The sequence below is a fragment of the Gorilla gorilla genome, chromosome 10 (assembly GCF_029281585.2).
Source record: "Gorilla gorilla gorilla isolate KB3781 chromosome 10, NHGRI_mGorGor1-v2.1_pri, whole genome shotgun sequence".
Lineage (NCBI taxonomy): Eukaryota > Metazoa > Chordata > Mammalia > Primates > Hominidae > Gorilla > Gorilla gorilla.
The window spans coordinates 34,585,363-34,605,296 of NC_073234.2; the positions used below are offsets into that span (position 1 = coordinate 34,585,363).

The following is a 19,934-nucleotide window of genomic DNA, read 5'->3' on the forward strand; positions in this document are numbered from 1 at the left end:
ATTGAAACCTAAGGACTTGTTATTTAATAAACTTGTAGAAATAATCATTTCCAGTTAAATGAACCACAAAGATTATGAAGTTAAAAACAAATCAGTTATCATTTGGTAGTTCTGTATAGTTTATTGTCAGTTAATGATCTTTATTAAATTTGCAGCTTTCTCAGTTTATTTGCATGTAGGTCATCATATGCTGAGATGAAATACCAAGTCATTTAAATTAGATACTGAGCATGCTCATATGAAGTACTTACTCTTGGAGACTGCGGTGTGGTTCAGTTTTCTTATAGTGGAAAGAGCAGAAAAGAGATCACGGTGTGCCCCTTTGTCATCGTTCTGTCAGGAAGCATGTAATTTGTCTTTAGAAACCAGAAGCCTGAGACAAAGAAAAGAACACAGATTTTTAGCAAAAGGCTATTTGGTGAGTTAATTGGCTGCTTTGTTCTATTTTGCTCTAATCGGTCAGTTATTCCTAGCTAGTCTATGTATTTACTTATATCTGCTGCTTTTTTGTACTATGCTGAAGCTTTATGTAGCAAGCAACTTAGCCGGGATGGGGAGAAAATTGTTTCTGCAGTCTAAATCTTATTCTTCTGAAATATTTCCAGTACATTTCTGAGGTGACAAGTTCATAAATTGCTATGATGATACTTTCTCATGTTCTCCACAAATTTTCTTGCTGACTTGTTTTGAATAATGCTGGCAGAATTATGTGCCGAGATAACTTCAGGATTTGTTTTTTTGGACAGTTTAGCATTTTTGTTCTTACATCTTAATGAAAGTACAGTCTTTGCTTTCACATTTCTATATTGTATCTACCAAAGTAATAGGTAAGACCCAGTTTGCATAAGATCAAAAATTCTTTAAAGAAAATGATAGGGTGTGTTACAGTAATATGTACACATATTATTAAAAAGGTCGTTTAAAAATGAAAGTTTGCTGTGTAATACAGTTGATCATATAAACTATTCTAAAATAAAATGAAATTGACAACATTTTGTAAAATAAAAGGTGTTAGAGTTGTTCTGTATTCATATTTAGAATTCTATCTTTATTTACTGAATTAGCTACAGAAGAGTTGCGTGATAATAGTTTTGCCAGTTTAGGCTGTTACTTTCTCTGAGCTCATATTATGGTGATCAATAGGAAGATAATCTTATTTAAATGTTTTGTGATTTTTTTTTTTAATCCAAAGTGTTCGTGTTTTACCATGAAGTTAAAGGGCGATATTTTTATGCATTTTCTCCATATTGTGCTCTTATAATATTATGTAATATTTAAAATCTATACATTGTTATTTCATGATGAACACAATTTTGATTATGTATTTATAATAGGTAAACTTGGCAACCAAATATTCAGAGTCTTCTCCTGGAGATTAAAATAGCATTACTCTGCTAGAGATAAACCATTATATTTTTTGATGATTTGAAGAAAAAGCATAAAATTACCATATTTATTTCCTTCGGGGAAAATCATGTTTGTTAGTACACATAAATGTCAGGTAGGGAATTTGAGGCTATAAGGTGCTTTAAAGAGGTCTAGAAAAATGATATGGGGGGTGGGAACGATAGGAAGAGACTACTGAAAGCTTAGTACCTTCAAATGCCAGGCAATTATGTGAGGCTTTCCTGAAATATCTTTATTTTGTGAACTTCCCCCACTATGCCATTTTCCAGGATTGGCACATATGAAGGAGGTGGGTGTATACTTAAGTTTATATATTCATGAAAAGGGAGGGTTAGCGTTTAGAGATGAGGACTGGGTGACAGGACTCAAGAAATCTATTCCCACTTCTTTACACTGACTCACTTGTTTGACCTTGCACATGATGCATACCTTGTTTATTTCTACTTACTTTTAGTATAATACTTTACCATGGCAATAAAGTGGTTCATTTATAGTTTCTAAAGTAATAAAATTATTTCGCAGACTGTGACAAAGAGTCATGAGGGGATAAGTCATTCACTAATAGCCATTGTGGGAAGAAAACAAACAAGTATTGCTTGTCCGAATTCTATTAAATTTTTTTTAACTAAAATATTTCAAGTGTATAAAATCTATAAAGTCCTCTGTAGTCTTTGAAACTAATCTCAGAAATACATATTCTATGTGTATTATGTAATGGTGACAGATGTGGTTTTAACTTCTTTCTCTCATATTCACTGTAAACTGGATGATCACAAAATTTTCATGGCAAGATTATATTGTTATACTATTTTATACTATTTTCTCTTATTTTTTTAGTCCCAGATACCTCTAATCATAAGTCTTCATAGATCAATAGAAGAGAAATAATGAATAGAAGATCTATTAAAGAAAAGTGTGGAGAAATACTGGGAAAATGAAAGAAGAATACAGAAAGAAAAATTACCAATGGCAAGGGTCTCTTTGCCAGGTTTCTAGATATTGAGCATATACCTATATATCTTATTCATTTCCAAATCATTAAATTTATCTACTCATTTAACTTAACATCTACCCATTAAGGAACACTTATTTCCTTAATTTTGATGAATATCAGTGGTGCTTAAAGATCCTAAGTAGTGGTAGATGAAAATGGGTTTTGTGGTCAAGTACGTTTGGGGAATAATAGACCACAAAGGATTGTTCATAGCAGAACTTCTTGCCCTTTAATATCTTATTCAGAACCTTACCCTGGAACTTAATTTTTTCTGGCATATGGTTTACTTTTAAAAGGAAAAACTGTAATACATAATATTAAACATTCGGCAAACATTTCAGTAATTGTAACTATGAATTTCTATATTAAAATATCTGGATAAGTGAAGGAAAAATTGTCAGTTTGCTTTTTATCTTCTATTTTGTAATCTTAGAATTACACGGTAATGAGAAGTAAAATGTATAATTAGTAGATAAGGTGATTGTAATAGTTACATAAGTTAAAATGGCATTTTTGAAAGCCACTAGGAGTGTAGTCAATGACTACTACATGAAATATTTATAATAAAATAGTAACCAAGTAAAGACTTTGATAATTCTCACAAGTTTCCACTCATTCTCTACTCTAGAGAACCTACTCTCATACTCTAAAGAACCTAGCATGCTGTTAGTCACAAAGTAGGCATTCAATAAATGTTTATCTAGGCCAGGTGTGGTGGCTCACACCTGTAATCCTAGCACTTTGGGAGGCCTAGACAGGTGGATCACCTGAGGTCAAGAGTTCGAGACCAGCCTAGCCAACATGGTGAAACCCTGTCTCTACTAAAAAATACAAAAATTAGCTGGGCATGGTGGAAGGCGCCTATAATCCCAGCTACTCGGGAGGCTGAGGAGGAGAATCACTTGAACCCAGGAGTCAGAGGTTGCAGTGAACCGATATCATGCCATTGCACCCCAGCCTGGGCAACAGAGCAAAAACTCTGTCTCAAAAAATATTTTTTCACTCGGATTTAAACCTTCTGCCTCTTCATTGAAACACATCATACTCATGGAAGTAGAATACCTATTGTCTGCTCCATTGGCCCACCCACCTACTTTAGGGGACTTTTTCTTAAATTGTATTTTGAAAAATTGATAGTTGGATTTGGTTTCCAGCTAAGCTCTCATTTTTTGGCACTCCTGTGAAATTTGAAACCTAGTTTAAATAGCAGTTTTCTTTGCTGTAACCTAATGACTATACATGTTCTCAAATCATTGTTTATTCTAAAAAGAGAGGATACAAATATTAATAGATCTAGGGGCAAGACTTCCTATTCTTAGCTACTTAAGAGCCTGAGATGGGCTGGTTACTTGACCCCAGGGTACTCTGCAGATCGAATGTTGGCCTCAAATATTTGACATCAATATGATTGTCCCTGAGAATGGAGATAGATTGAGTTTCCATTAAGATTAGTGTAAAATTGATATTTTGGTGGTTTAGTAGCCATATTTATCTCAAAATAAAGTACTAGAAATTGAATATGCAGTTCAGAGAGAAATAGTGAAAAATATGAGGGGATTTCAAAAATTTATGGAAAGTGGATATTGTGATAAAACTATGCATGGATTTAATAAATTTTTTTACACCAAAATAAGCCTGTATGAATGTGTTATAGCGTGTCTGAACAGGACCTAGTTTGAGGCACTAAGAAGGATAAGACATCAGCTTGAAAAGAACTCCTATCAGAGCAACATGAATTCTGCTAAAATTGAAGCAAGAATAAACATCAAATTTATGGTAAAGCTTGGGTAGAAGGATGGTGAAATCATTGGTGATTCACAAAAAGTTTATGGGGACAACACTCCAAAGAAATCAGCAGTTTACAAATGGATAACTCATTTTAGGAAGGGACAAGACAATGTTAGAGATGAAGCTTGCACCAACAGACCATCCACATCAGTTTTCAAGGAAAAAATAAATCTTGTTCATGCCCTAATTGAAGACTGACAGTTAACAGCAGAAATAGGAGCCACCACCATAGACCGCTTGATTGATTCAGTATACACAAATCTGACTGAAAAATTAGTTGAGCAAACTTTCCACTCAGTGAGTGCCAAAACTGTTGCACCCAGATTAGCTCCAGAGAAGAGCAGAGCTTCCAGTGGAAATTTTAAACAAGTGGGATCAAGATCCTGAAGCATTTCTTTGAAGAATTGTAACAGAAGATGAAATATGGCTTTACCAGTATGGTCCTGAAAACAAAGTACAATCAAAGCAGTGGCTACCAAGAGGCGGAAGTGGTTTAGTTAAAGCAAAAGTGAACTGGTCAAGACCAAAGATCACAGCAACGATTTTAAAAGATGCTCAAGGCATTTTCCTTGTTGACTTTCTCAAGGGCCAAGGAACAATAACATCTACTTATGAGAGTTTTGAGAAAGTTAGTCAAAGCTTTAGTAGAAATGTCTGGGAAGTCATCTTCACAGAGTTCTTCTCCACCACAACAATGCTCCTGCTCATTCCTCTCATCAAACAAAGGAATTTTGTGAGAGTTTCTGTGGGAAGTCATGGGGCATACATCTCATCATCCTGATTTGGCTTCTTCTGACTTCTTGTTTCCTAATGTTAAAAAAATCTTTAACGGATGTCCATTTGTACTCAGTTAATAACGTGAAAAAGACTACATTGACATGGTTAAATTCTTAGGGCTCTCAGTTATTTAGGGATGTACTAAATGGCTGATATTCTCATTTACGAAAGTGTTTTAACCTTAATGGAGTTTTTGTTAAGGATTAGTTTATAATATTTATCTTTTCTTTCATTTTTCCACAGACTTTTTGAAGTCCCCTGATACATCTTAGTAAAATGTTACAAATATTTAGAGATTTTTATTTCTGACATTTTTAAAAGTATAAGTCCAAAATCTACTTTGTAAAGGTAACAAAGACTGTAAATCCAGAACAGAGGACCTGTGACTTATTAATACAAGTGGAACTTTTCCCATTAGTTGTCATTTAACATGAATGATTTCCAGTGGAAGAGTTCTGGATTTTAGGAATTGGAATCTTCTCCCATTCTTCTTGATGTCTGGTGTACAGCTTGTCTGCTGTCTAGCACACATCTTTGGGTTATTTTCCATTCCAGATGAGCTATGATTTTTTTATGCGTAATTTTTTGGAGCTATACATTTTCCTTGAGAATAAATATCTGAAATTATAGTTTAAGTCAGTAAGAAAGTATGATTTTTAAGTATATATCAGAAACATATTTTCCCTTTGAGGTCACATTGTCAGAGGCAGGAAAGGAAGAAGTGCAGCAGTTAATATCTAGCCAGCAAAATTTATCTGGGAGATGGATTACTAAGGTTAATAAGCAGAAATTATAGAGCAAAGGATGTGAATGTTGGGAGACTTAATCAGTGTATGTGTTTCCTGGTTGGTCAGAGACATTGTCATTTTCACTGCCTTTTCTCCAGTTTCTAAAGAGTTAATAAGGAAGCAATTTTTTTTTTTATATTTGAAGAGTTGATCTATTTATAAATTTTAACAATGACATTCAATAGAGTTACTGCTGTAAATCTAGACATTAACATGAAACTTAGCCATGTATTTTAAGGCTTAAGGAGGTATTGTCTAGGGTTTATGGAGGAATATTACATTATATTCTTTTTCTTGTTTTTAATACTTAAAAATTATGAAATAATTATTGTAAAAAATTACAGATATACCAAAGATATGAATAAGATAGAGAGTTGCCCCTACACTTTGTTCTTTGGTTTTATAACACATACCCTGCCCCCACCAAGTTGAATAATACTCCCCCACTTCAGAGTGTGTACTGATAATATTCTGATCCCAGAACCTGTGAAGGCTACTTTCTGTGGCAAATGCTTAGCAGATGTGATTAAATTAAGGACTTTGAGATGAGGTTTTCCTTGATCTTGGTGGGGAGGGCGGTGGCAAATGCAGTCACAAGTGTCCTTAGAAGGGGAGGTGGGCAGAGGGAAATTTCAGAGAGCAGTGTGACTCCTGAGGCAGAGATGGAGTGATGGGACCACAAGCCAAGGCATGCAGAAGCTGGAAGAGGCGAACATGAACTTATTCTCCTTTACAGCCTATGGAATCCCTCTGAACACCTTAATATCTGCCCATTAAAACTGATTTTGGCATGAATTCTGGCCTCTACAGCTGAAAGAAAATAAATTTCTGTTGTTTTAAGTCAATAGAAGATATCAAATGACCTAGTCACAAAAAAAATTTATTTTAAAGATCTTAATTGGCTTTTATTTGCAATTCTAGAATTAGATGAGACCTCATCCTATAAAACAGAACGAGTGTTGTGATGAGCTGAGCAGAGGAGGTTGGTTTTATTGACAGAAAAGGGCTGAAGAAAGCCGAAACAGAGAACAAAAAGCAGATTGGTTGTTTCAAAGTTACTTTCCTTTTTTAAAGTTTAAAGCAGGAGGTACTGCCTTATCATGCCAGCTAAAAGTGGCCTCCTTGGGGATTTGGCTGTTATCTCCATTCCTCTCCCGATTTCTTGGAAGGTCTGATAAACAACTTGGTTTTGGCTTGGTGGTGTGAACTTCAGCATGAGTAACTCCATTTTGGTTTGGTCTGTTGAGCCTAGTGCAGGAGCTCAGTCCAAACCAATGAACTTCTATAAATTTTATTTAACGGGAGGCTTGTATTAGTTTCCAATGACTACTGTAACAAATTACCACAACATTGGTGACTTTGGTAATTCAGTCACATCTGCTAAGTCTTTGTCACAGTTGGGATCATGTGGAATAATCGCTTGAACCCAGGAGGTGAAGGTTGCAGTGAGCTGAGGTGACGCCACTGCCCTCCAGCCTGGGAGACAGAGCGAGATTCCATCTTAAATTTAAACATGGGGCAGCTATCAACCAAAGTCAAAAGAGAAACAAAAATATAAGGCATCTGTTAAAACATTACTTTCAAGTAAATGTAAGCAGGTTTTGAAAAATTAATTGGCCGCGTGTGGTGGCCCACGCCTGTAATCCCAACACTCAGAGGCCGAGGCGGGCTGATCACCTGAGGCCAGGAGTTCAAGACCAGTCTGGCCAACATGGTGATATCTCATCTCTGCTAAAAATACAAAAATTAGCCAGGCATGGTGGCAGGTGCCTGTAATCCCAGCTACTCCGGAGGCGGAGACACAAGAATTGCTTGAACCCAGGAGGCAGACAGAGCAAAACCGTGTCTCGAATAAAAGAAAAAAAAAAAAAGAAAAATTAATCCATGCTCATTAGTTTAGCTTTCATCTTAAATATTTATAACTTTTGAAATGTTGCATGACCAGTATGTTCATAAATTCATCAAACATATCCTCACAGCATCTACAGGGAAGATATCATTCCCATTTCAGAAAGAGGAAAACATGATGAGAGTGGGGTTTTTTTTGTTGTTGTTGTTGTTGTTTAATTTCAGGCTCTCGGAGACTGTAAGTGGCAGAGTTAGAATTTAAGCCCAGATCTATGTAACTCCAAAATTCTTAGTCTCTAAACTGAAGAATTGTTTTCAGTCTTGTTCCAGTACCTATACTAGATTTCCAAGAATTCAGACAACTCCTAATCTACCACATAGGGGAAATAGGGTCTATAAGAATATCATTTATGTCAGATAGTGAAACAAACATGAGATTATTTACACATTCCAGACCCAGGTGACCTAAATCTTCAAAGATGGTGACTGATCCCTTTGGAGCAGGTGCTGCGTACAGAGAGAGAAGTATGTGTATTGTGTGCAGCGGCATGGATGGGGAACGATTTCTTCTGCCCAAGGATATGAGAGTGTGGGTGGCTTCTCAGAGCAGATTATGTCTGTGTTGGGTTTTGAAGGATGAATAAGCATTTGCTAAGCATGGTTTCTTTGAAAAAGAAATTGCTAAGCAGAAAAGCAGGGATGTGTGGCATTCTAGACGAGTGAACAGCAAGACCAAAAGATTATAGATGTCTTCAGGGAACAGGTCCTTCAGTGCTGCTAGAGTATTCAGTGTGAGGTGCTTGGGGGCAGGGAGCACAGGCAGATGAGGAAGGCAGATCTGAAAAGCCTTGTATGCCATGCTAAGGAGCATAGACAATCCTGCAGGCCTTGGTGAGGGTCATTTTTAAGGGTTTCAGTAGGGGAGCAGAACAGGACAAATTGCATATTAGAGAAACTTGCAGCAGTGTGGAGGACAAATTGAAGGAGGAGGAGATAGGGCATAGATTCCTTAATGTTTGAAATAGTATAGTTGAAAATGGGACAAGGATTTTAAACTGTGGCAGTGGAAATAGAGATAGATCAATACAACGTAAGTTAAGGAGATAGAATGTTAGGTTTGATGAACTGGGATGGCAGGTAGCGAATGTGAGAGGGAGAACTGTTCTCTCTGGCATTTGAATTGTGTTTGAGATGAGACATTTTCAGGGGAAAAACAGGTTTAACTGGGAATAAAGATTGGACCTTTTAAGTTTGAAATGTAGATAGGATATTCTTTCTGTTGAGAAGCAAAAATTGGATATAGGGCTGTACACAACAAAATAATAATAATTATGATAATACTAATATTATCAGAGCAATAGATTTAGAATGTAAAGGTTTAGTTAAAACATCAATATTGTTATTGAATGATAAGAAGATTAATAAGGAATGGATTGAACCACTTAAGGATGGAGTGTGTAAAATGAAGTAGGTTTGGAGGTAGAACCATAAAAGAAACAAATGTCTAGCTGCTGTGTAAAGGAATGCTAATTCAGCAGAGCAGACCTAGCAGAAGTGATTAGCATAAAAGAACCAGAGGACCGAGATTAGGAAAACCAGGAGAGGGGAGTGTTTACTGTCTCAGGTGCTACACATCAGTCCTTTGATATGCGGACCAAGAAGCACCTTTTGACTTTGTCAGTTAAAGAGACATCAGTGACCTTTGCTGAGGCAACAGGGAGAATCGAATTAAGATTACAGTTAATAGAGGAGGGAAAGAGGTGGGAGGGAGGAAGTGAGAAGTACAAATAGCCTTTTTGACTGAGAAGGAAAAGAGAAATTCAACAACATCAAAGAATGGGAGTGACTAAAGTGTGTTTTTCAGCTGCTACATAGGAGCCAGTAGAGAGAAAAGGTTGAAGATGGAGGGAAGAGAAGAACCAGTTGTTAGGACAAGGTGCCAGGGATGTTGGGAAGAAAACAGATCCAGGGACATATGATGGAGGGTGGACTTAACTACCCTAAGATTTGAGGGCAACAAATATTTGCTTGGGGCATGGGAGTGATTAGGATGGTGGCTTAAGGAGAGTGACAAAAATTTTAGAATAGCTGCTAAAGGGAGAATGAAAGCAAATGAAAGAGTTGTCTGCCAGATGGTGTTAAGAGCCCATCTGAAAGTGAAAACCATGAATTGTTCATCACATCATTCAATCTGCATGGGTAGATGCTGCCTTTCATTTGAAAGCAGCGTATTTCTTTCCTTAAAAAAAAAAAAAAAATTGGCTGGGCGCGGTGGCTCATGCCTGTAATCCCAGCACTTTGGGAGGCCGAGGCGGGCGGATCACCTGAGGTCAGGAGTTCGAGGGCCATCCTGGCCAACATGGTGAAACCCCGTTTCTACTAAAAATAAAAAATTAGCTGGGTGTGGTGGCGCATGCCTGTAATCCCAGCTACTCCAGAGGCTGAGGCAGGAGAATCACTTGAACCTGAGAGGCAGAGGTTGCAGTGAGCTGAGATCGTGCCACTGCACTCCATCCTGGAAGACAGAGTGAGATTCTGTCTCAAAAAAAAAAAAAAAATTGCTCTAAAATGTATCTGCTTACTAAAAACTATTTCTTCTTTTGCACTACTTGGAACTTCCTTGTCAGTTTAAGCTGGTTTAGGTTAGCCAGCTAGCCAAAAGTTTTTTTTTAAATGTAAAATATAAAAATATGTTATGAGTTATAAATAATATGGAAGCTATAATAGAATCCAGACGCTGAGTTAACTATTTATTGTTTAGTGCTTTCTAGCATGCAGAAATGGCCAGGGAAATATGGCCTCTGACATGTTAACAGCTAACATTTTATCCTCATGTGTGTGGAGGTAAGGGGCGTTGCATATAGTAGTTTGGATAACAGCATCCCCTCGCACTTCAAGTTATGCTTTTTAAAAATTGTAAAGCATTCTTATATTTGAAATCATATAATCATATTCTTCTGAGAACATTTTCATAAAATAAGCCATATAAAGAGCCCTGTTCTACTCTGAGACCCCTTTAAAAATTTTAGCAGTTTTAAATTTAGTCTCAAGTAATTCAGCAAGTTTTAAAAAATTGTTCTAGCCAACAAGAGCTATAATAGGCACTTAATAATTGCCAACATAGTAAATATAATATCAATAGCTTGAAGAAGCACTGACTTTTGGCTTTCTGACTAAATTTGTGTCTCCAAAGGTAAAATGGTAATTTAACAACAAGTCAGCCCCCAACTTACAAATAAGATGTGTTAGAAAAGGTTGTATAATATTGAGTTGGGCATGAATTACATTTATTTTTATTGTTTTTTTCTAGAAAACTTAAAAGATAAGTATAAGCAATAAAATATAGATAAGTTTAGAAATAAAGAAAATCACAAAATACAAACTTGCTAAACATAGAAGTCAATAACATTGCTGTAATTGAACTTCAGTTTTAGCTCCGTTTCCCATTGTAAAAGGGAAATATAAGTTACCGTGCTGTCAGAAAGAAGAGGCATTTTGGTTTATCCAGAGAGACAGTTTTTCCTTGACTAGAATTTCTCATGTGGGTTTTTATTTAGGAACGCTGGGTGATATAATAGACAATTTGCTGTACAAAATTTTTGCAGCAAAATAGGCAGGCTTCCTTTGGTTTTTTATTACAGCTGTCTTTGGAAAAAATCTAAGAGAGTAACATTGAACTCATCTTAATATAGGTGATTCTTAGAGGTCCTAAACTAATGTGATCCTTCTAGTGGTTAAATGTTCTGTTGGCCGGGCGCAGTGGCTCATGCCTGTAATCCCAGCACTTTAGGAGGCCGAGGTGGGCAGATCATTTGAGGTCAGGAGTTCCAGACCAGCCTGGCCAACATGCTGAAACCCCATCTCTACTAAAAATACAAAAATTAGCCAGGCGTGGTAGCAGGCACTTGTAGTCCCATCTACTTTGGAGGCTGAGGCAAGAGAATTGCTTGAACCTGGGAGGTGGAGGTTGCAGTGAGCCCAGATCATACCACTGCACTCCAGCCTGGGTGACAGAGCGAGAATCCATCTCAAAAAAAAAAAAAAAGTTCTGTTAAGGGCAGAGCCTAGACTACCTAAGGGATTCACTGCCTGGATGGCTGTGGGCTAAGAACTGTTATTAGGACATGGAGAAAATGAAGGTGAGACATAGGTTTTTCCTATCATATTTTCTTGTAAATGTGATTACTATCTTCCAGATCTACTACTGATTGTCTGCCTGCTACTGTTGCCTCTTAATATGTTAAATATAACCTGGGATGCTTCTAATCCTTCTTCCCTTGACTCTCTCTCCAGAAAAAGTCCTCCGTGACTTCTTTTCTCAATACTGTAATTACTGATGTAGTTATTTTGATTGTGTTTTATAGTCGTAGCAGTGAGACTGCCTTACAACAATATTGTCTAAATTAAGTAAATGCAATGGCCAATATTAGACTGGTTTTGACCTTCAGAATGGCAACGCCAAGGATTCATCCCCATGTTGTAATTATGATTTTTAAACGTATTATAATCAAAAACACAGTATTAAAAGGGATACATGGGATTTTTCAGTCATGCAACAAATATTTTACTCTGTGCTCTATAAACACCTACTATGTGTTAAGCATTATTCTCTATGCCAGGGAGATGATTGATATGATAGTAAACAAGAGAATTACACGTGTGGAATGCAGTTTACTCCCAGAAAGGGAAAGATTGAATAAAGCAGTAGGTTACCCAGAATTGCAGAAATATTTAGGCACCAAGGAGTAATGGAAAGGCTAAATATGTACAGGATGATATATGTGATAGGAGCTTGGCATACGGCCTGAGCACATAAGTGCTTAATAAATTTTAATTGTGCCAGTTGCTTTTGTTGCTGTCACTATGCCAATTGTGGGATAAGGTAGGGATGCAAATCAGAATAAAAATGTTCAACAGGTATGAATAAAATTACAGCCCATGAAGGAAGTTGGGAAATTAGTCCAAGTAGGAAAATTCTCCCTGGGTCAGAGCTAAGGAGAATTCAGTGCTGTGGAAGCCAAGAATGTAAAGATTTCCAGTTGTCAAAAGCTGCGTAGACATCAACAGTATGAGAAAGAGAGATCATTAATGTGGCAATGATGAGAATATTGATTGACCTTTAAGAAAGCAGTTTCAGTAGCATGATTGGTGTGGACTCTCTGGAGGAGTTTGGCGGAAGGAGAAAGATGAAAGAGCTGAAGGAAGAAGTGTGCTTTTTAAATATGAGGACTTAACAATATTTACAAGCTTTCAGAATAGTTAAATGGATTACATTAAGTTATCTATTGCTGCATAACAAATCATCCCAAAATACAGTGTTTAAAACAACAATAAATGTTTCTGTGGGTCAGGAAATTGCTACAGTTTAGCTGGATGACTGCCTCAAGATTGTTGGATACCATCTTGGGGGCTGGCTACCACAGGTGGTTGAGAGAAGACGTCAGATGATTTAAGTTATTTCAGTAAATTAGAAAGTAAGATTATCTGCTGGGACTTGTTCGAAGCTTAAGAATGGTTGAAAAATCAGTAGCTTCTCTGTCGCTGGGGGACATTAATCAGAGAGGGATAGGATTGTCAAATAGCATTGTTTTAGATACATCTGAGACATTGCTCCACAGAGAGTTATAACAGGTTACCAGTAATGTTTGCACAAAATGTTTTCTCCTCCGGTGTCAAATGAGAAAACGGAGTTATTTTTGCCTAACTTCTAGCTCTTAACTTTCCCTGTAATTTAAAAAGTCAAAGATGCCAGTGATTTTTTAAAAAGTGATGCCATACATTTAATGTAGTTGGCAAGAATAGAGGATAAAGATTTGAATGGTAAACTCTTGAATAGATAACATTTTATTCTCATTTATGAAAGAAACCTAAATTTCATTAGATACAACAAGAATAAGAGATAAGAACATATTAGTCTGTATTTATAAATTCATGATCTTTGCAGCAATATCCAAAAATCCTGTAGAATAAAAATGTTTCTTCATAAAATATTTTCTCTCTAAAAAACATGTCTAAAGTTGTATGATTGATTTTTCTCCAGTAAAAAGGAGTGGAGGAGTATTTCAATAATTTGTATATCTGAAACAGTTGATAGAAAGGTTGCCTGGATAGCTTTGAATTATCTAATTATGTGTATATATTGTGTTTACTTATTTTTGTATATCAGCAGATTATCCTGGGCAATGGGATCACTGTTCTGTTACATTTTCCTCTATATGTTATTACATTTTTAAAAAAGAAAAAAAGCCCAAAAATAATTATTATTTCTTGAAAAAGAAATTACAGTTGACCCTTGAACAACACAGATTTGAACTGCGCTTGCTCCACTTATATGTGAATTTTTTTTCTAACCAAAAGAGGATTGAAAATACAGTATTCTCAGGATGCAAAATCTGCATATACTAAGGGGTGACTTTTCACATACATGGGCTCCGCGAGGACTCGCATATGCACTGATTTGGGTTTACACGGGGGTGATGATTTGCATATAGGCAGGTGGTCCTGAAACCAAATTCCCGAGCATGCTGAGGGATGACTGTATATGTGAATAAGACTTAAATTATATTTCCAAATTTGGGATGGAATCAAACATTTTAGTAACAATTCTGTTGATTACACTTCTATTTTTAATCTTGTAGGACTGTATTTATTTTTTATTTTTGTGTTTGAATATATGTGTGTGTATGTGTGTTGTTTTGGGAAACAATTATAAAAGATTTGTGAATTATTTGGATGTATGCTATTCCAAATACTCCTGTTTCCCTTCTTTTTTTTTTTAAGTTCTTCCCTTGAATTGGCAATCATAATTTAGAGAGACTTGTTACTATACATTGAATACTTATAGGTTACCTGTTATTATTTTAAAAGCATGCTAATATAATATTTTACATATGTCTTTATTTTTAAAATACGGTTAAATTGCTTTTAATCTTAGGCTTTAATTGATTTTTTTCCCATGGATTTTTCAGAGGGGAAGGTTATTCTCTGTGCCTAATGTATAGGCTCAATTTCTGGTGTCATTCAGAGAAAAATAACTGATACAAGATCTTTATATAATTGGTTTTGGTGTGGGTATGGATGGGGGAGTCATTTAAAAAGTAGGAACAATAGAAGTACCTTTCTGGTTTTGTCAAGCATTCCATAAAACAACAGTTAATACTTTCAAAACGATTTTCTTCTTTCAAAAAACAATTTCACACAAAAGATGAGTTGATAGAAGAATGGTAGATAGATGTGTGGTAAACAAATACAATGTTATGTAATTATAAAACCTAGATGATGAGTATAGATGTTAACCATACAATTAATTCAACTTTTAACTATACTTGAAACTTTTCATAATAAAATGCTGGAAACTGCTCCCACCCCCACCCCACCCACCCCCCAAAAAAGAAAAAGAAACAATTTCACACAGAGAAAGTCCAAGAAACTCTCCAATTCCTTTTTTCTCTTTTCTTTTTTTTTTTTTAAAGCTTTGAGTAAATGCTTTCATCAATCATATGTGTTTATGGAATGCAGTTGTAATTTCTACATAAAATGAAGTTAATTGTCTTTAAATAGTTGTTAGCCACATTTCCAGATGAAATGCCCAATACTTCCTGAGAAAAGTTATCAGTTAACTGACGTCAACTAGCTTGCAGTCTGCGTCATTAAGTTTGACAGAGGTATGAAAATGAAACATAGATGTATGCTAGAGCCCCGGTTGTAGACAAGCTATGTCATTCATGACTCATTTTAAACAATACAACTTTAGATGTTTTATAAAGCCAAATTGTGGTTAGAATTTATAGTTAGCATGTTAAAAGCTATGGTGTGCACTATTTCTATGAATGTACATTAATATCTTTAATCCCTTCTCCGTAAGAGATTGTGACCTTTGGGTTGATTCCATTTTTTGTGCTGCTTTTAAAAAGAAAACTGAAAAGTTGAGTCATTTATTATTGGTTTCTGCGTGAAATGCAGACCTAGACAAATTGTTGAAATTTATTTGTAATCTATTGTCTAGCAAATTATGTGAATTTTAACAGAAAGCGTAATTCCTTCATTAAAAATATCTGAACTCAGTAAGAAAACAGACAACCCAATTAAAATATGAGCAAATGATTTGAACAGACACTTTGCCAAAGAAAACACACAGATGGCAAATGAACATGCAAAAAAAATGCTCAACACGTTTGTCTGTAGGGAATTGCAAATTAAATAACAGTGAGATACTACTACACACCCATTAAAATGGCTAAAACTCAAAAAACTGGCCATACCAGCTGCTGGCAAGATTGTGAATCAACAGGAGCTCTTATTCATTGTGGTTGGAATGCAAAATTGGAAGACATTTTGGCAGTCTCTTAGTAAAGTTAAACATAGTCTTACCATATGATTCTGCAGTCATGCTCCTAGGTATTTCCCCAAATCAGTTGAAAACATGTCCACACAAAAACCAGCACTTGAATGTCTATAGCAGCTTTATTCATAGTTGCCAAAACTGGAAGCAACCAAGATGTTTTTCAGTGGATGAATGAATAAATAAACTGTGGTATATCCAAATAATGGAATATTATTCAGCAGTAAGAAGAAATGGGCTGTCAAGCTACAAAAATGACATAAATGGGTCTTAAATGCATATTGCTAAGTGAAAGAAGCCAATGTAAAAAGTCTACTTACTGTATTATTCCCATACACGTTCTGGAAATGGCAAAACTATAGAGTGGAAAGACCAGGGGTTTAGGGGATGAGAGGAAGGGTTGAATAGGTGAAGCACAGGAGAGTTTATGGTGGTGAAACTATTCCGTATGACACTGTAATTATGTTTATGTGACACTGTCTGTCAAAACCCATTGAAGTTTACAACACAAAAAGTAAAACCCGACCGTATGCAAAAAATCCTCGGGGATGTCAAAGGAGATCCCAAGGTAGAATGCAGACTATGACAAAGGAGCCTATTACAAATGTATGACACAACCTCACTGAACGGTATGGGGCAAAAAGGTGCTCACCTAATTAACTTTGGAAATGTGTGGAGTCTGTAAGACGAAAGACAAACAAAACTACATACTTTATTTCAGTAAGGTCATCAAAAACAAGAAAGTCTGGGGAACTACCATAGCCAAGAGAAGCCTAAGGAGACATGATGACTAGATATAATGTGGTATCCTACAACAGGAAAAGCACTGGGTGAAACCTAAGGGAATCTGAAGAAACAATTGACTTTAGTGGATTTTTAAAAATATTACCAGGCATGGTGACATGTGCCTGTAGTCCCAGCTACTCAGGAGGCTGAGGTTAGAAGGATTGCTTGAGCCTAGGAGTTTGAGACCAGCCTGACAGCCTGAGCAACATAACGAGACCCCCGTCTCTAAAATATATATATGTGTGTATGTATATGTATGTATATTTATGAATATGTATATTTGTATACATACTTATATATATTTATACACACGCACCCACAGTCCAGCTTTCTTTGAGATTATCAAAGAAAGATCCTCAAACAAAGCTACATTTTTTTAATCCTTTGGAGTTACAGATGGGTCGGATTTAGGAATATTTATGTTCATTTCCTAGTGTCTACAATTTCTGTTTTATGCTTCAAATAATTTTGTGCTTTGTAAAAATCTTGGTACAGTTTCCCTTTGCAAATGTAAGCAGAGCCTAATTTAATGATTTGTTTGTTCTCAGCTTTGGGAATTACAGAGTGCACTCACACATGCAGACACCTCACACTCACCATCCCTTTTTGCAATGTATACTCAATGATTATTGATTGAAATAGCAACTTAGTCATAACCAGCCTCTTCCTATGAAGATTTTGAAATGGCCTATAATAAAAAGGCAATCAATTAATAATATATAAATAAGAGGAAGTGGAAAGTCAGTACTGGAGAAAATATATGTTTGAGTCAGACCCACAGGGATGTGTAAATGATTTTTGAAATGTCAGCACATCAGGTTTTCTTTTAGCTACTCTTTAATTCTGGAATGACAAGCTCAAATGCCTTTGAGAGCTGGGCAGATGCTGTAAATATGTGCAGTTGGTGAAGTGTAATATAGTAGGAGGTGGTGGAGTCTCTGCTTACCCTGCCAAAGACGTTCACTCGATTGAACACCACACTTGGGGGGGTAGCTGCCAGTTTGCTTTAATTTTGGCCTAAATTTTTGCAGTGAATCAGCTCATATAATCCAAGGGATATTATTAAGTAAGCATTTGATTGTTTTATGGAGAAGGAAGAAACAATAGATGTGAGTGAAATTTTGTCTTTTTTTTTTTTTTTTCATTATTGTGTGACATCAAACCTGATACCCTCCTGATAGCTTTGCAGTTAGGCAGGCCTAGCCTAATTTTGATCCCTGTATCCAAAATGTTGCTGAGTGCCTCCCGCTACAACCCGTGGCTCCTAAGTGGAAATGTGTGCTCTGCTGTTGTCTCTAGGGTTGCCAAGACATTAACACACTCTCTACCTCTGTTATTCAAGCATACATGGGTAATGAAAACAATATCATAATTGCCGCCTGGTGGACAGTGATCATAAAATCCATCAGATATGAAAGAAGCCTCTTAATTTCAGCTGTTTCTTAATTTCAGCTGTTAAAATGTTTTTGTTTTTTTAAAAAGTATTAGAGTAAAATAAGTAGGGTACTCTAGGAATGTTTATATAGTTGTTTTCGTTGTGAGATCATATACCAATACTTTAGAACACCAATAACTTATCTGGGAAATCTGGGACTTTTAATCCACAGCCATACTTGTTTGTTTTGTTATATTTAAATTACTCACTTTTTCTTTGTACAGGTTTAATTTGGTGTTTCCCAAAGCATGGTATACGTATCACTGATAGTATATAAAATGATTTTTAGGTATGTTGTGAGCTGAGATAAACAAATTTGGGCATTTGTAATAGGTATAAAAATGGTCATTTAAACTGTTCCTATAAGAATAGAGTCCCTCTCTGTTCTTTTTAGGCATTCCAGCAAGTATCTTACATCAGAGATTAACTCAAAACATAATATTCTGGCAGAGGGATCAGCTCAGTTAATGGGGTCAAGCAGCAGAATCTTTCACTGTGAGGGAGGAAGAGCCAAGTAAAATTCTCTGCTGGACCACTACTCCAAAGTTGTTTGGCTTCCAGGATAGCCAGGGATCTTCTTTCTTATTTATGTAAAGACTAGAGAACCAACCACATACTTTGAATATCACTCATCTCACTGTGAAAAAATATTTCCAACATCCCTTATGCTAATTAAGGAACCTTGTGATACAGAATTAGTTAGTGATACTTGTAGTGCCTGTGTGATTGTTGTCTAGGTTTCCTTGAATGTGAATCATTAATAGGATATTTAATATATTAACTGTCTTCCTCCACTGTTTATACTAAAGTGTTTTAAAGTTAATTACAGTGTAACAAGGTAGTATGTGGATGAAATTTTCTCATTTTAATATTGTGTGTTAGAAAACTATAGCTATTGTTTGAATAAAAATCTGCAATTTTGCAGATACTGCTTAGGATGAGACTAGGTTGCTTTTTTAATAAAGTAACTCTCAAGTATTGTTAATAGTACATGTGGCACTCAAGTTCAATGAGATCCAGGAATGATGAAGTTTGGAAGTCTGGTTTAATTGAATGACTTTTGTTTTTGTTTTTGTTTTTTTCCTGGGCAGAATTCTACCATTAACTTCTTTTCCCACTCACTTGCCCATCATCAGTGGGTTTTGCTCTTACATGGTATAAACCAATTTTCTGCATTTCATAGTAAAACATTATCCCAAGGAACACCTACCTTCTTTACAACCAAATAGGGCCATATGAAAAATTTTTTTAAAAATTGTTGCATAAAATAAGTTTAAATGGCCTTCAGTTTTGGAGAGTTTAATGAAATATTTCTAAATAAATATGACTAAGTTACAGAATTTTAGACAATTTGCTTCAGTGACTGTCTCTGCTTAAAGCATTTTCAATGACCATCATTCAGTGTTCTAATGAAATAAAAATTACATTTCATTACATAATGATAGTGATAATATTTCAAAAGTATAGGGCTTTAAATATATAGATACAGTATACACATTCTAAAAGCAATGTTTTTGACATTTACTTGGAAAAAATTAGTGTTTTAGCCAGGCATGATGGTGTGCACCTTTAGTCTCAGCTGACAGGAGGCTGGAGTGGGAGGATTACTTGAGGCCAGGAGGTCAAGGCTATAGTGTGCTATTGTTGTGACTGTGAATCCAGCCTGGGCAACATAGCAAGACCTCATCGCCATAAAAAGGGGAGAAAAGAATCTGTTAAAATTGGGGTTATCTCTTCTGTTAGCCACAACGGGATGGCAGTTTTAAGACA

General features: G+C 35.9%; 1 protein-coding gene across 33 annotated transcripts in view; it reads left to right on the forward strand.

Annotated features, from left to right (window-relative positions):
• The window catches only part of PLEKHA5 (pleckstrin homology domain containing A5), a 245,060-nt gene that overhangs the window by 73,808 nt on the left and 151,318 nt on the right, over positions 1–19,934 (forward strand). The window contains exon 1 of one of the 33 annotated variants that reach the window (XM_055358413.2): positions 167–418. The exons of the other annotated variants lie outside the window; for them this stretch is intronic. The gene's annotated coding sequence lies outside the window, so the exon portion shown is untranslated. Of the gene's footprint in view, positions 1–166; positions 419–19,934 lie in introns of those variants that run through there. 33 annotated transcript variants of the gene reach the window in all.